Consider the following 6000-nt stretch of genomic DNA (forward strand, 5'->3'; position numbering starts at 1 on the left):
TAAGAAATTATACATTTAGGTCTTCTACTTGTCCCTTTCTACCATTGAGCCTCTTGGTTGTGCATTTGCCAGGAATTAGCATACACTGTGCATCTGCCCTTGCTTTGGCTTTCTCTCTAAAGCTATCCTTACATGTGAAGCCATGATTACCACAGGGGCTTCCCACTCTGGGGATTTTGACAAGCATATTTATCCCACCTGTGCTGTAGCCTACAGTTATCCTTGATTCTTTTCACTTGATGTAACAGCTAAATCTGGTTCAGGTTTCTTAAACTGCCCACAGCCTCCCCTACTGAAAACCACCAACTTGCAATCAGTAGGGAACTAAAAGAGTTCAAAACTCTGCTTGAGAGACACAACATAGACGATGCAGTTCAGGGAGAAATAAAAATCACCAGAGTACTGATGAATTAAACTCTGCTGGATAAATGTTCTCCTTTTCTGGCTGGCTATAGCCTCAGAATGGAGTCTGCTTTCCTTAAGGGACAGAAAGCCTGGTAATGTTTGAAATCTGGTTGAGAATTGAAAATTGTGTTCTTTCTTCACGTGCATGTTAAATTCACAGCAGTATGTATTGAGTGCTGATTGTGTGGAAGACACTTTCATAGATACAAAACTGTGGAATTCAATATAAGTACACAAGGATCTCTTTTAGAAGCCGGACTGAGCGCTATACTATAAATAGCATGGGAGAGAGATACTGCTAACACTTGCCGAAGGTTGAGGAGGAGTATAGTGGGTTCCTGGAAGACTTGTAGGAGTTACTACAGCTGTCATTCAAGGCTGAAGTGCAGTATCAAACAACGTGGACTGCTGGAAAATGGTACAGATTTAATAGAAGGTATTTTTAGTAGGTGATAGTTTTGTTGTAACTTAAGTACACAGAGCATGGTGGTAAAGAGAGATGTAATAGAAAATAAGATTGGAAAGCTCTTGCCTCACAAAACAAAAAACCTTGCTTGGCATTGAGTGGGTTCTGATTCATGGTGTCACTATGGATGTAAGTATAATACTGTACCTTAATGTTCTGAATGTCTAGGTTTCTTTGGAAGAAGACTGCAAAATGTTTCTTCTGAGGTAACTTTGTGTGGGTTCAAGCCTTTTCAGCTAGCAGAATGCTGTGTTGACACCAAGCACTCCCTTATAGCATTAGGAAGTGCTTTCAAGTCACAGCAGAGCAGTTGACAGTTTAGCTGAGAAAGCCAGACAGGTGTGCTTCGGTGTCTCACAATGTTACATTTTTACTTGTTTGAAATCAGGGCTGTGCTTTGTTTATCTTTTCATCTCTCCCTACACATCACCGTTACCCACTGCTGTTGCTTCCGACTCATTAGTGCCTCACTGAGGAGATTTCTGAGGCTGTAAAATGCAGAGGACACCACCTCCCTTTCTCCTATTGAGCAGTTATGCTAAAAATGATCTACTGACTGGATGCCAGAAGCACTTTGAATATAGACTAGACGTAGCCGGATGATTTCACCAGTGGATAAGATGATTGGCAAGGGAATCAAAGCTGGTAGATTCATCAGCAAGGTATTAGAGGAATCTTGACAACAACCGGGTGAGCTTATTAAAGGACAATGAGCATGAAAAAGTGATCTGATGGAGGTCACTTGGTATCAGCACGTGGTGAATGTGATGTGGGACAAAGGGAGGAGTAACAAGGACTAGGAGACCTAACTAACACTAGAGAATATAGGAGAATGTGTGATGCTTATGGATGTACTAGGGGGAAAAATTGGGAGATGTAATACTTATAGGGAGCACTGGTGTCCTAGTGGCAAGAAGCTACACTGCAATTCTGAAGGCATACAGTTCAAATCCACCAGCTGCTCCATGGGAGAATGATGGGAAATTTCCTCCCATGCTATTTAACTGCCTCTGAAAACCCACTGGAAGGTCAGCTATGGGTCTGTTCTGACTCGGCAGTACCCAACAACAGCAACAATGCTTATGGTGTTGAACAAGTAGAGATCTTAACACATCAGAATTCTTAATACTTGTCATTCTTTTTGTTATTGTTAGGTGCCATAGAATCGATTACAACTCATAGTGACTCTATAAACAGTGGTTCTCAACTCTGTTCTGTCCTGTGCCATCCTTACTATCTCTGATACACGAGCCAATTAATTGCTTCAGTCATGGTGTCAATCCACCTGGTTGAGGGTGGTCCCCTCCTTCACTGGCTCTCCACCTTTCCGTGGTCTAGCCCCTCCAAACAACATCCTCAAAGTGTATGAAACAGTAAGGAGCATCCTGTTTGCACCTTCTCTAAGACATGTTTGCTTTTTTTCCTTTTGGTAATTCTTGGGGCATTCAATGCTCTGAATGTTCTTATTTAGACCCTTTTTATATAGAGAAGGTGAAACCTTAAGTCATGTTACAACAGGAAACAGAAAGGGACAGAGAACTATGTAGGAAGTTAAGAAGCCATGTAAATGAAAAAGGGAGACAGAAAGGGAAGTGGCGAGAGGTCTAATAAGACCCTTAGAGGAAAAAAATAGTCAATGCAAAAGTCCGGAAAGGAGAAAATGGAATACATATTGTTAAAAGAATTGCTGTGCTGTGCTAAAATGTAAACACCTTTCGTCTCCCCCAAACATGGAATAGTCTCCACAGGTACAAATGGCTGAGAGATGTGATACTGTGGAGTGTCCAGGGAAAGGATCATGTCTCATGTAGATATGGCACAAGTAGAACGAAATGTGAAAAATTAAGCAAAAAATAGGAAATCCAAATTGTAGGGCCAAATGTCAGAAATGTGGAGTTTGACTTTGACCTTCCAAGTTATTCCATCTGTCCATGGTGACTTACTGTGTGCCCGGTCAGGATGGTCAGTAGTGGTAGCCAGGACACATCTAGTTCCTCTTGTCTCAGAGTATGTGAGCCGGTAGTGCAACATCACTTTCAATAGTGAAAAATTGAAAAGGACAAATACTTATCAAAAGGAGATTGATGAATTTAGTTAGTTGATGTTGTAGTGTACCATTGAGTCGCCCGTGACTCACAGTGACCCTATATACAATAGTTCTGAACCCTATACCCTGTCCTGAGCCAGTCTCAGTTTGACACACATCAGTTACCCCAGTTACTGGGTCAATCCATCTCATTCAGGGTCTTCCTCTCCTGCACTGTCCCTACAGCCTTCCAAGCATGATAATTCTTCTCCAAGGACCTGGCCACGTGCCCAAAGTATGTGAGACAGAGCTTCAAAATCTTTGCCTCCTAGGAGAAATTTGGTTTCACCCTCTCCAAGACAGACATGTTTGTTCTCCTGGCAATCCATGGTTTGCTCAGTACTCTCCCCCATCACCGCAACTCAAAGACATCAATTGTTCTTCTGTCATCCTTATTCATTGTCCAGCTCTCTGATGCACAGCAAGTAATTGCAAGACCACAGCCTGGGTCAGCCCCACCTTAGTCCCTAGACTGACATTATTACTCTAGCATTTTGGAAAGGTCCCTGACAGCAGACTTCCCCAATGCAATTTGTCTTTTGATTTCTTGGCTGCTTGGGCCAAGAGTATATTGATTGTGGACCTGAGCAAGCTGAAACTGTTAACAATCTCAGTCTCTTCTCCAATCTCAGTCTCTTCTCCAACTATCATGGTGCTGCCAATTATCAGAATAGGTGAATATTTATATTCACTGAGAAAAAGAAAAATATACACCAATTTTGAGAAAAAGTACATGACTATATATATTTGCACTTAAACTGGAAAGATGTTCATAACAATGTTAGTAGAAATAAGTCTATCCTGCTTTGTTTATAGTTAGTGGGACTTTTTGATGAATTTTATTTTTTCTGTACAGTTTCTCCTGAGTGGGTGAACATTATATAATAAAAAATTAAAGCTCGTTTTGTTGTAGGAAATAAAAGACTATAAAATGGAAGAAACATAAAGTCCTTTCATATTTTCTGCTTACCTAAATTTATCTACTTTGTCATCTCTTATTGTAATTTGGCACTCCTCTCTGATAAAAATAACATTATTGAGTGTTTATGTTCTTGTCTATCCTTTCCGTGGGGTTGTTTTTCATTTACACATGTTGCAGGACGTGAGGATTAATTATTTCCCAGTTAAGTCTCAATGGAAAATGAACACATGTCCCTGAAGATCCTGCCTATTTCTTAAGGAAGAAAAGTCTAAACTAGACCTACCCCACCAGGTTGTGGTCTTTGTAGCTCAAAGGAACTGGAGAATTTTCATTAGAAGAGACATGTTTTTATCTTCTGAGCCGAGGCTAGCTCCCTGTTTCTTATCCTGGAAGACTAATAAAGATTACCAACTGGCTTCAGCATCAAACTCCCCTGTCCCTTTACACTGACATTATCCCAGACATACATGAATCTCGCACAGGTCCGTGGGACAGGTCCGTGGGAGGCTGAGGGTTGTTTCAGCTAGTCTGACAGTGTACCACTTTATTTCTGCACATTGTAATATAACATTTTTAAAATGATAAATGGAAAAAACGGACCTGAAATTAAAATCTACCTAGCTAATTCTCAGTATCTTCAGAAAAGGCAGGTTAAAAATATATTTTCCTCCTCTAAGATCTAGATTCCTTTTACATGGTCCCTTCTGCTCTCACCATTTTATATCCTCTAATACCTTTGCTTTGGTTTCTCATAGAAAACAGCTTAGCCTTTACACTTCTTGCCCTTGTATCTCTTTTCTTCTTGGTGCTTCTCAAAATTGTCCTTTCCTCCAAGTGACAATTATTACCTCAAAGATATTAAATTGCAGCTCTAAGTTTGGACCTTAACTCTGAGCAGTGACTCAGTTCTTAAAGCCGTCTATGAAGCTGCTCATTGATCAAAAGCTTAGTTGTTGGGTTGAGGAGGAGGATAGAATGATGATGGAGGTGAGAAGAGTGATGATTGGTTAAATATGAATAAAAACTACTGCTTACACCATTTCGTGACTCCTTGCACGATCACACACCTTTCTCAGAATGACTAGGCTAGTTTTACTTAAATGTCTTGATAATTATAAAACTTCATAAATTTCTATTAATAGGAGGAGACATCCACGAATCCATAAAAATGGTATTTTATGTTTCACAAAAATCTTGATTATAGAAATATTAGACAAGATAAGAAAAAAAATAACTTACCTGTAATTTACCACTTGCAGGTAACACTCCTACTGCTCACATATTGGTGTGTGCAGTAGGTATACTTCATGTCTTCCCTTTAACATTTAGTAATTATTCCCTCTTCCAGTTATTCTACTTTTTATAGGCACTTGGGAGATATTTTGATTATGAGATTTTGGGATACTAATTTTCAAAATTGTCCAACTGATAGAGTTGAACCTTCACCCACCTTGTTCCCCCAAGGGATCCCCAAAGAGCATGTGTTCTGCATTGTGTATGTAAGTAATCCCAAGCTTGGTGAGCTGAAGACTAGCAAACTTCGGAAAGTCAGTTTCGCTCACAGTATGCTCTATGAAGTAACTGCCTCAGAAGTGTCTCTCAAGGATTCTGTTAGCATATTTAACTATTGAGAAATGACCAAAAATCAAACCAGGAAGAGATACTACTTCAAAATAATAAGATAGTTATTATAAATAAGCAAGTTAGTTTCAACTAATAAAACAAATTGAAACAATCACTTCTTGCTGGTGGGAATATAACAGGGTGTAGTTATTTTAAGAAATAGTTTGCAGGTTCCTCAAAATGTTCACATGGCCTACCGTTAGATTTCAGCACATCGTGACCCCCTGTTGGATTTCTGAGGCTGTAAATCTTCTCAGGAGAGTCTACCGTTCTTTCTCCTTTGGAGTGACTAGTGAGTTTGAATCACTAACTTTTCGGTTAACTGCCTGACACATTACACCACCAGAGCTCAAAAGGTGAGACAGAGAAATACCACATGACTCAGTAAATCAGCTTCTAGGTATATGCTCCCCCAAATTGAAAATATTACACCAGGGTTCACTGCAGCACTGATTACAGTAGCCAAATACCATTAACAGAGGAGTAGATAAACAAAAT

This window comes from Elephantulus edwardii, unplaced genomic scaffold (assembly GCF_000299155.1).
Source record: "Elephantulus edwardii isolate Elephantulus edwardi_28Jun2011 unplaced genomic scaffold, EleEdw1.0 scaffold00003, whole genome shotgun sequence".
In the NCBI taxonomy this organism is placed as follows: domain Eukaryota; kingdom Metazoa; phylum Chordata; class Mammalia; order Macroscelidea; family Macroscelididae; genus Elephantulus; species Elephantulus edwardii.